The sequence below is a fragment of the Typopeltis vanoorti genome, chromosome 14 (genome assembly GCF_054136105.1).
Source record: "Typopeltis vanoorti isolate ZY-2024b chromosome 14, IOZ_Tvanoo_1.0, whole genome shotgun sequence".
In the NCBI taxonomy this organism is placed as follows: domain Eukaryota; kingdom Metazoa; phylum Arthropoda; class Arachnida; order Uropygi; family Thelyphonidae; genus Typopeltis; species Typopeltis vanoorti.
This window is the reverse complement of record NC_143562.1, coordinates 41,372,282-41,384,738: the sequence shown is the minus strand read 5'-3', so window position 1 is coordinate 41,384,738 and position 12,457 is coordinate 41,372,282. Positions and strand designations below refer to the sequence as shown.

Genomic DNA, 12,457 nt, shown 5'->3' with positions numbered 1-12,457 from the left:
TCGTAAGTGTAATAAATATAATTTGAAAGTGTGCTCACAAAATATTGGAAGTACTGAAGATTATTTCTGGTAAGGACAGTCATATTAGTTTATTTCAGTGTATGAAGATTTAAGTATTAGTTCCGTTGCGCTGTTTCTAACATTAACTGTAGCATATCATCGAGGCTGAGAGTTGAAAATATAGTTACATTGAAATGATATCTACCGTGGTTAGTGCCTGTTATGAGTTAATCATAGAGTGTAGCTGAGAGATACATAGAAACTGATTAAATAAGAAATTCTATTGTAATAAATTGAGTAAAGAAACTTTGTGATTCTGAAACTGTGAATTTGTATGTGAAAATTTGGAAGATTGGTTTATTGTGAATGACTTGACCTGATGTACTAACTTGACTGAGTTGTCATATTTAGAAGTGGAATTCATGTATTTGTTATATAACCATATATTAAATGTTTTGTTTGTTAATTTAAATATTGTGTTTGCCTGAATTTCTTTTTACTGCACCATTCACAAAAATTCGAATCTAGCGGGAATCCCAGAAAGAAAATAAATACTTCGGCCTGAATGAATGAAAAGACTGCTAACTAATTTTGAATTAATCCTGCTAATTCATATAGACTTATCTAAGGATAGAGTGGCGCAGTATAATAGAAATTTCTCTACCCTTAGATCTGTGATTAATTTGCAATTAGTTTTCCTTTATTTTAAGAAAGTGACTTTTAGCAAGATGGCGGATTCGAACGTCAAGAGAACACGTCACGACAGTAACATACCTGGATAAGAATTTGTCAATAGGGACAGATGGAATATCAGCATTTGCTAAAGGAATGTTCATTTGAATTGGCTAGGCCTTTCATGTGTTTGCATAACTTGAGTCTCAGCTCAAAAATGATACCACGGGAATGGAAGGAATATATGACAGTTTCATTGTACAGTGGCACAAATACTGATGTGTCTAACTACCAACTTATCAGTATCTCTGGTATGGTGGTGAAGATTTTAGAAGTTAGTAATAAAGAAATGTGTAGACAAACAACCTATACTTTGCAAGGAACAGCATGGGTTTAAAATAAAGGACATGATTTAGTAATTTGTTCATATTTTATAACAATGTTATGGGTGAGTTGGATAAAGGGAATGGATACACTATGATAATGTTGAATTTTGCTAAGGCAATTGATAGGATGTTGCATAAACTGGAGAATGAGATTGGAATATAAACTCTTGACTTGGATCAGTGGATGGTTGACAAACAGATATCAAGATGTGGTATACACTGGTACAGTGGGTGTGAATCTGACAGATTTAAGGTGACCAGTGGTGTACCTCAGGGTTTAGCCATTGGGCCATTGTTGTTCAATCTATATCCTGAAATATAAACTTTTGACTTGGATCAGTGAATGGCTGACAGATATCAAAAAAGTGGTTTACAATAGGTATGAATCTGCTAGATTTAAGGTGGTGTACTTCAGGGTTTAGTCCTTGGGCATTGTTGTTCAATCTATACATTAATGATATTACGAAGGCTCTAATAAGAAATGTGTAACTGTTTACCAATGATTCAAAAATAGGCAGGGCAATCAGAGATGCTACTGATATCTAGCACTTACAGAATGATTTGAATTGGCTGGAAATTTGAGCAAACAAAAATTGTTGTCAGTTTAATGGTAGTAAGTGTCAAGTTATGCACTTTGGCATGATGAGATTTCCAGCAACATATTAGCAGGGGGTATGATACAAGAAACTGATGAGGCTAGGGATCTTAGCATAATGGTGGATAAGGATTTGAAGTTCAAAAGTCATGTACCAAAAGTTGAAAATTCAACTCAGAGGATAATTGCAATGTTGAAGTGAACCTTGACATGTAAGGATAAGGAAATCATTTTGCCTTTTTATAAGACCTTGATAAGATTGCACCTGGACTTCTGTGCACAGATTTGGTCTCTCTCAGGTTCAAAGGGGATAAAGAAGCTGTGGAAAGTGCAAAAAAGAGTTACAAAGATTATCTCAGAATTATGGGATTTAGATTATGAGGAGAGAGATTGTGAGTATGTGGATTACAGACTCTGGTTAACAGGAGAAAGAGGTGTGATATGATAGAGGTCTATAAACTTCTAAATAGCTGTTATAGAGTATCTTATGAAATTTTTCATTATATGGAAGGTGGGGAGAGAACATGGGACAAATTTTTCATTATATGGAAGGTGGGGAGAGAACATGGGACATCCTTTGTTCACAGTCAAGAAAGGGGATTAAGAGCCAAGGTTTTCTTTCACAAAGCAGTGAGTGGAATAATTTGCCTTCAGAGATAGTGAGTGCATCTAATATGAATGAATTTAAGAGAAGGTATGACAGCTGGTTTGAGTGATGTATTGTGATGAGTCTGACTCCCTGGAAGTCTCAGATGATAATAATAATTCCAGATGTTTAACTACATATCAACAGTTTAATCCTAGTAAAGTGTGGTATCTACTAATACTGTAGATACCACACTTTCCTCCTTCTCTCTCTCTCTCGATGCTATTTACAGAAAAATCCAAACACACTAACAAGATACATGAAGTTAACAAAATGTTCTGACTTGAATGCATTAATTCAAATTATCATCCTGAAGAGAAATATTATAGTAAATGCATAGCTAGAGCCAATTGCTCCAAAATGAATTTGAATACTTTTTATATAGTTTCACTATTAATCGATATTTTCATTAACCCCCCCCCCCCAACTAATATGCAGATCATTCCAAAACAGTAAAGCTCCTCACCCCCCTTATATTCGCAGCAGCTGTAAAAGAATAATATATATATATATATATATATATATATAAATGTGTTTAATGGTGCAAAGATAGTTGTGGTCATACTGCACCAGTACACAAAGTAATAATAAATACAGAGCATAACCAAATATAAAAAGCAGCATATAAAAAAATTTTTAAAGATGTGTAGAAATTAACACAAAAAGAAGTATAAAAGTGCAAGTAGAAAATACATAAAAAAACAGGCGTTAAAAATTTATATACACTATATTAAACTAATAAAACTAATGTATATAGTTCATATAAGATGATATACAGTGATACTTTGTAAAAATTTAAAAATGGGATTGAAACTTGATGAATTGATGATCTAAGTAGGACTAAGACAGATAATGAATGTTACTAAAATAGTAACTGTGCTTACTGATGAAATGATAGCATCTGATTAAAAAAAAAAAAATCTAAAGTCTGCCACAATTTAATTTCAGGCTTGATTTAATCAAACTTATTATTAGTCTCTCTATTCCATGATGCCAGTGAGATAACAGTTTGTGTCTGATGACTGGCCAGTAAAGGTGTATGGGATATGTAGATCGTGAAAGCATAAGGAACAAGCTGACCTAGCTGCAGTATCTGCAGTCTCATTTCCCATCCGAATGTGATTTGGAATCCAACAGATGCATAGATTCAAGTGTAGCTTCTATAACTAAGAAAAGAGATTTAGGATGTGAGAAAGCCCTGGATGTTTATGCAGCTCTAGACATCTTATTGCCTATAGAGAACTTCATGGGTAATCTATATATATAATGCATTTTGTTAGTGTATAGGTCTTAAGTAGTTTAAAGCAAGCTCTATTATATATTGCTCAGCAGTAAAGTTGTTACATTCCACTGATCTGAGCAGATGTTATACTGTTTGGGAAGCTAGCAGATTTCACCAGATCTTCTAATTTTGAATACATCTATGCAGACATGCACAAAATCAGACCATCTTCTTCTAAGTGCTTGAAAGAGGGGTGGTGCTGGTAGATAATAAGAGGAGCGGAATGTTTGGATAGTCAGCAGAAAGAAAAGCTGTATGGTGGTATATCTACAGGAATATCCACAGCTTGTATGAACTTTTGTTCAAAAACAAAAGCTCTCACACGCTCTTTCTAATGAGTGTTGTAGAGATTCTCCCACCATGGTCAAAAAATAGTCAGCCATGTGTGATGATCTGGCAGATTTTATTTTCAGAGCACATAACATTTTCAGAACATATAGACCAGGAATCAGTGAAGTTCAAAATGATCCAAATATTATGCAGGATACTCTCTCTCTCTCTCTTGCAGAAGCATAGATTGGGACCCATAATCAAATTTAGATCTAATCAGTTCACAGTATAATCAAGGCAAATAACATTTGTCAGCACTACATGAACTGGAAGCAGTGTGCAAAGATTTTTATTGATTTACAGCACTTATCTCACAACTGGCACACTGTGAGGAAGAAAACCGAGTTTCTTGTAAAATATAAGCCCCAAGAACTTGGCTTCTGGTGCAACTGGAATTAAAGTCTGCCCAAGTCTGAGTTCTGGGTTGGGATGAAGACCACATATGAATCAACAAGGCACACAAACTGTTTTCTGCTGTAAAAATCTGAAAGTACACATTTTGAAACATTGCAACACTATCCACAGACAGGAGCATTACTCACAGATGGAGGAAGTTGTTTCGTTATTGAAATAATCTTAATTAGAAAAACTGTGGCAGTTAAAACTGAACCTAGCAGGACTTCCTTCTTGTGGATATACAACTGGAAAAGTTTAGTTCCCACTCAGACTTGAAAGATTCAGTTGGATAAAAAGAGGAAGCCTCTATGAGACCAAAATTATGTAGATCTTTCAGTATTCCAACTCTTCAAGCAGCATCATATGCATTTTCCATATCAAAGAAAACCGATACTATGAGCTCACATTAGAAAAGCATCTTGAATGGATGCTTCCAGTCAGAGACTAGATGATTGGTTGTAAATATCTGCACATTCCAGATTGCGTCCTGGAAAAAAAAAGTCAATTTTCTCCACAAATCATAAAAAAGATGAGAGTTAGCCATTTTTTCCATAATTATGCATAAGCAACTGGTCAAATCAATTAGTCAATACTTTATTAGGGATTTTGGATCCTTTCCTGGGAAAGGCATCACCTTTTGCAGGTATCTGTAAAAACATGCTCACAGAAAATGTTGCTGAACAAGTAGAGTAGCTGATTTGGTAGTTGGTGACAGATGTTTAATCACCTCATGTGGAATGATGTGAAATCTCATCCAATGGCAGTTGGGTGAGATTTAAGTAATGCAGCTTTCATTTCTTCTTTTTGTGAATAGTCTGTTGTATTCTTCTTTACCACTCAAAAAGAACAGAATTGATGTTTTACTGATGTTTCAGCAAAAAACTCCAAGAGAATGTCAGAAATTGCTATTGAATCAACAATTGTGTATCCATTATGTTCAAGGATAGAGAGCTGGTGGGTGATATATCTGCTCTTCATTTTCTGGATTTTGTCTCAGACCTATTTGCTTCTGGTTGCATTTGTTGTGGTAGATGTGAATTGAATCCAGGATTCCACTTGGGTCTGATGAGGAATGTATCCTGCTCAGGCTCGAGCATGTTTGCAAGCAATTAGGTTTGTTGTTATGGGATTCTGTATAATTTATAATATACCCCAAGCTTTCTTCTGGCTTCTTTGGTTGCTACGCAATTGGCATTCCATCATGGATTCAGAAATTGCAGCCGTAGCAGCTTGTATATTACACTATTACATGATTCACTGCACTGATATAGGAGAGGAGCTAACCACTGCAGAATCAAATTCCAGAGGGCCAGTCAACTTGATCAATTTTGAAAGATGATATACACAACATAGACATGGATGGTTGCCCATGTAGGAAGATGAATAGCACAGGGGAATCCAAATGAGAGTCAAATGGCAACTGCCTTTATGCTTGTATTAAGTGGGACTTACTGATGAGAGGTTGGGTTGCACACAAGGATGGTAACTCTTCCAATGGGCAGGTCCATCCTTATGAATGATGGCTACATTTTGTAATGCCAGATCGTCACTGCAAGTATGTTTCCTGCAATTCTGTCAATGTTTTGACAGAATCCCTAACAATTCCATTGTAGAAATGTTTTCATTATTTCTTTTTGGTGGGATCACCGATTTTCTGCAGTTTTGTTTTCAATGGCCTTGGATAGAATGATAGATGGCCAGAGTGTATCACTTTTTCTTCATTAGGAAAAATATCCAGGACCTAACGAACCAGACTCTTCTAGGGCACTTGTTATACTTGAAGCTTTACCATTAAATGTTGCTACTTTTTGTGGTACACTGCTTTCTTGTCTCCTGATATTCCACCTTGGCATGCTTGGGAGTATGCTGGCAATCTCTCACAAAATTAGGGCATTAGTGTTTTGCTATTATAGTCTCTGCTCTTGTGATCTTTACTGCCACACTGACTGGAGAAAGCAGAGCCGCAACAGGCAGGTTGAGCAGATTTGTCTGGTGCATCAAGGAGATCCTACAACAATATATATTACCCCTCGAGAGTAGTTCAAAGTTCTGTGGGGGAGTGACAGTGATTGGTGTTCCTCCAACAGATGATGCTCTCATGGCATCTGTATCGTTTCTACCAAATGTCGCCTGAATGGAGTTCATTCACTGATTTTGGAGATCCTGCCAACCCTTCTGAACCATTCTGGATGAAGAAGGGTGATATTTTCCACAGTGGATGTTATTCAGTAAAATGTATAGTATTTAAAAAGGTTGGTACCTTTACTGCTCTGTTTTTTTTTTTTTTTCCCTTCTCTGATTTCATTTGATGTTTCAGTGGTTTCTGGATATGGTTGGGGCTTGCTGAGGGTCCCTAATAACTTTGGGAATGAAAAATTACTCATTCTTATATTGATTGACCACTCTCCAGCAAGTGGAACACCAGGGTTATGCAGGATGTCATACAAGCACCACAGTAAGCCTTGGACCTTGTTCCCAGACTATGGGGAAGGAGACTTACTGCAACACACCATTGACACCTGCAAACAAGTCCACTAGCCGATTGATATTTGTTGGATCATCCAGAACTCTCTTGCCAAAGCAAAGGACATAGTAGTGTGAGACTACAAGGACCTCTCTGCAGATGTCCATGTACTATAATATTTTAAATAACTGCTGCGCACATGTAAGAAAAACCAAATAGAATCTAATACTCCTATATATTTCACTCAATATGTCATGAGCTTCATTCAGGGAGAAAGCAGAAGAATTGGTAATAGCATTTAAATTATGAATACAAGAACAATTCATTCAGCATGCATCAAAAAGTAGATGATCAAATTGGAACCTAGTGTAGTGTAGTATCTTGCATATAATATCGTGTATCACTTGCAGCTGTACAAGTAGGAGGAAATACTATTAGAGTTCAGAGATGTGAGTAGAGATGTATAATTAAGTAATTTAAAAAAATACATAAGCAATTAACAGCAATCACTTTCAAAATTAGAGAAAAGCATACATTCTGTCTGATTAAGATTAGGAAGGAGGCATAGGGACTCTCACAATTCAAAAAATAGATCACCAAATTTGAACCTGCTGCAGATGGCATTAGAAGCAAGGCCTGGACCATCAGATTCCAATAATCTTATATAATCTTGATGTTCCTGGATTCCAATTGTAGCAGAACAGCCAGTCTGTCCAAAGCAGCAAACATAACAAGAACAAGGTATTTGATAAACATCAGGCAAGGATAGAGGTGATAATGTATCTTTGATAGGTGGTAAGAAGACAACTTCCAGGCTGGTTTGGTATACAGATTATATCTGCAAAGAGTCATTGGCTGTCATGTGTCTAATACAACCCATGCTACAAAATTCATATCAATTTGACCATATGATTGCATTTTTATTGATGTATGAAAGTTTTAAAGTGCATAGCACATCAATGGTCATCTTAATTAGCTCATTGCAATTAATTGAAGGATAACTTTCAATACTTTAATTTATCGATTAATCATCATCATCATTCGTGGTGAGATTAGATCATCATTGGCAAATACTAGAGTGAGACCTGGATAATTTGAATTTTGATATGATTTTTAAATACAGCCATATAATACGCACATAAATCGAAAAAAGTAATTACTTGGGAAATTATTAATTTTACAGATTGAACCAAAGAAAGGCTGAAATAACTAGTTTTATTTACTTATACATAGGTTCTAACCTTATTTGGCTATAATCATATAATCTGCAAAAGCTCTGGCAGAAAACGGGACATTCAGTACATCGTCAACACTGTTTCTTCATTGTAAATATGGGCAAAAAAGTTATAAATTATTTATAGAAATTATAAATATATATTAAAATCTTGTCTATATTGGTATTATAAACATGTCAGTTCCGACTTCATGGATGTAAAACAGATGAAATTCAGAGAAAACAAAAACAGCATCTCATGATAAATGACAAGATTCAACTGGATTGCTTCCCATAATAACCAATCACAGCCAATAACGACTTCTGGGTGTTACTGTCTCAGTGCAAACCCTGCCTTGTCTACCACTGGAACACTAAGAATTGACATGCTGTGTCATCTGCATATCTGTTTAAAGGACTTAGTGGTGTCTGTGACCGCACACCATGGCTATTAATGTGAATGTGATGCAATGTTTATGCATCAAAAAATGTCCTCTTCATTAAGTATAAGTATATTGTGTTCAATTTTTGGAATCATATGAAGCTAGGAAACAATTATGTTCCCTAGCTTCATACAGTCTTTTACAGGAATAAATGAAAAAATATATCAATGTTATTGCTATTTTTTGTATGTGCACCGCACATCTGGAATATTCAGCCCTGGACACATGACATTATAGGCATGTTGTATGACTCATTCTTGTATTTATAATTTAAATGTTTTTACTAAATCTTCTGCCTTCTCCCTGAATAAAGCTCGTAACATATTGAGTGAAATGTATAGGAGTAATAAATTCTATTTAGTTTTCTTTTACATGCCTGAAGCTGCTATTTAAAACAGTATGTCTAACATGCGTGTCCCTATTAAACATTTAGTAACATGTCCATTTGTCATATTGCATGGTAAACACTGTTGCAAGGTGTTTGATCCTAGTGATATTGGTCTGGAAGACCACCATCACTAGAATCAAAGTTTGTGGCTGACAGTCTGCTGGTAGTCAAGCATATGGGACATGCAGATGATGAGGCTTGAGAAATGAACTGACTTAGATACAGTACCTGTTGCTTCGCTTCCTTTGATCCTGAAGTGGCTTGGAATGCAAAAGGAGTGTACATTCAAGTGTAGCTTGCTTGACTGAGAGAAAGGAGATGTTGGATTTAGGAAAGTCCTTGGCATTTATCCTTAGCTCTAGACATTGTACTGCCTGTAGAGAACTTTGTGAATATGAGTATATTATGAACCTTTGCAGCAATGCAGTCTTATGTATTTTAGTGCAAGCTCTATAACATGCAACTCAGCTGTAAAGTTATATACTAATGCAATCTGAGTAGATATTGTGATGTCTGGCAAGACAGGCAGAAGATCCCACTGGTGCCTCTAATTTTGAACCATCTGTGTAGACAGGTGCAAAATCAGCATATTCAATTCTATGAACTTGAAAAAGCTGCTGATAGACAATAGGAGAGGGTGGAAAATATAGGTAGCCTGCAAAAGGAAAAGTTACACAGTGATATTATATGCATGCCATGGTGGAAATGTGTTTAGTGGTACCTCAGCTATGTTGTCCACTCCAATATCTAGAGTTTGTAAGAGAGTTTTTATATGCAAATAAAAGGTCAAGTGACGGTGATGGGTGTTGTACAGATTCTCCCACTATGGACAAAAAACAGTTGCCCATGTGGGATGGTCTGGCAGAGATTTTATTTGGTAGCATATAACAGAGCTGTTGACATTAATGAGACAAAGGTGGTTCATTTGCTTCGATGTAGAGAGAAGTTGGCGAAATTTGAAATACTCTGATTGAGATTCTTACACTTGATGACGAACTCTTAGAGAACTCTCTTTGGCAGAAGTATTGATTTGGGATCAATAATCAAGTTTCAATCTTATAAGTGCACAATATAGGCAGAGCAAAGAACAACTGTCTGTATCCCAAGAAATGGAAGACAGGGTATGAAGAATGTTCACTGCTTTACAGACCTGTCTTGTGACCGATGTATATTTGTTGTCAAATACAAGTCCCAAGGACTTGGCTTCTGGTACAATTGGGATTTAATGTTTGTCCTAGTGTGAGTTCTGAGTCAGGATGAAGAACGAAGTCAGCAGCAAAAGTGCACATACACCGTCTACTGCTGTGAAAATCTGAACCCATTTGCAAGTGCCCATTTTGAAATATGATCAATGGCTTCTTATAGTTGTCTTTCTATGTCCCTCATATTACATGGATTACAGAAGATGGTAGTCATCCACATAGGGGGTGTTACTTAGAAATAGAGGGAGTTCGGTTATCGAGTTAACCTTAACTCAATAATAAGGAATCACACAGGGACAACATGTCCTTATCTTGAGTATACAACTGGGAGACAATGGGTCCCAAGCAGACTTGGAAGATTTAGATAGATAAAAAGGTTTTGATAAAAAGAGGGAGATTCTCCATGAGACCAAAACTGTGTAGGTCTTTCAGTATTTCGAATCTCCAAACAGCACCATATGCTTTTTCCATATCAAAGAAAACACTGAGCACTCACAGTTTAGGAAGGCATCTCTAATGGAATTAGAGATGATAAAGGTACATGAAAACAGGAGAAAAAGATAATATTGAAGTATGGAGTAATTACTCTGAAAAATTGCTAAATGAAACAAGCAGTGATGACAGCACAGTGATAAAAAAACACTGACCAGGCATGCAGTCAGAAATACATATCCATACTTGAAGTAGAAAAAGCCATCAAAAGCTTGAAATGTTGAAAAGCAGCAGGTGTAGATGATATTCAACCAGAAATGCTCAAGTATGCATGTATAAAAGTCTTACAGTGGCTGCACTGCATTGTTCAGAAAGCCTGGACAGATGGACGAATTCGAGATGATTGGAGTAGAGCTCTCATAGTACCCATATATAAAAAGGGAAATAAAAGAATGTGAGAATTACAGAGACATTTCATTACTGAGTGTTCCTGGTAAGATATATGCAAGTATACTTGAGAAATGGTTGTGAAGGGCGAACGATTGTGGAAGAGAAGCTTGGTGAAGAACAAGCTGGATTCAGGCCAAATAGAGGCTGTCAGGATCAGATTTTCACTTTACGACAGATAGTTGAGAAAGCATGGGAATATAACAAAGATCTGTATTTAAGGTTTTGTAGATCTGGAAAAGGCATATGACAAGGTGCCAAGAGAGAAGCTATTCAAAACACTACAGTTCATCATCATCATCAAATTCCTGCCATGTACCCTCAAGGGGTGTACAGGATATGACAGTACTACATGAAAAAATTACATCATTACTAACTTCCTATCTACAATTTTCCTCCAAATCAGTCTGTTACTTGTCAAGACTCCAACATTATCAGATCTTATATTTCTATCGTCTAAGGCACTTTGTACCGTATCAATCCACCTATATCTCGGGCTTCCTCTGGGTCGTTTTCCTGCCAACCTGGCAGAGAACACTTGTTTTGCTAATCTTTCCTCTCCCATTCTATTTAAGTAACCATACCATCTGAGATTAGCTCTGCTAACGCATTCCTGGATGCTGACAATGTCAAGTTCTTTCCTAATATCCTCATTTTTAATATGATATTGCCATTGATGCCATCTGTTCACGCCACTAATCTTTCTCAGGACTCTCATATCTGCGGTCTCTAGTCTTTAGTCAAGTGTTTTACTTCTGACCCAGCTCTCAGATCCATAAGTTAAAATTGGTTTGAACACAGTCTTGTATACAGCTAATTTAGTGTTCCGACTAATTTCTTTCTTATTCCATATGAATTTATTCAATTGACTTCCCACGATACCAGCTTTGCTGATTCTGTTGTCTATTTCTATATTTAGTTTACCATCTTCAGTAAAAATTGTGCCTAAGTAGCTGAAATGTTTTACTTGTTCCACAGGTTCTCCATTCACAACACAGTTGACATTTTCAATGATTCTGCCTATTTTCATTGTCTTTGTCTTTTTATTGCTGACCTTCATACTATATCTATTACAACAGCTATTCAATTTAGTCAGAGAATCTTGAAGACTTGTAGCGGATTTAATTAGAAGTATAACATCATCCGCATAAAGCAAAGAGCTGACATTAACATCTCCAATTTTGATATCAAGTTTAATACCACATTCCTTCATAATGTGATCCATATAGATAATGAATAACAGAGGGGATAATGTACATCCTTGTCTCACACCAGATATAACATTAAACCATCTTCCTGTACTTCCTTCAATTCTAACTGCTCACTCACAACTCAAATAAAGACTAAGTATTGCTTGATATAATGCCCCATTGACACCATATAACTGCAGCGTATTGAATAGCTTCTCTCTTGGCACCTTGTCATATGCCTTTTCCAAATCGATAAAACTTAAATACAGATCTTTGTTATATTCCCATGCTTTCTCGACTATTTGTCGTAAAGTGAAGATCTGATCCTGACAGCCTCTATTTGGCCTGAATCCAGCTTGTTCTTCACCAAG

The 12,457-nt window shown here is 36.2% G+C and overlaps 1 protein-coding gene across 1 annotated transcript in view; it reads right to left on the bottom strand.

Moving 5' to 3' along the window:
* LOC150099398 (SWI/SNF-related matrix-associated actin-dependent regulator of chromatin subfamily A containing DEAD/H box 1B-like) overlaps window positions 1–12,457 on the bottom strand; it is a 406,425-nt gene that overhangs the window by 42,122 nt on the left and 351,846 nt on the right. The window lies entirely within an intron of this gene.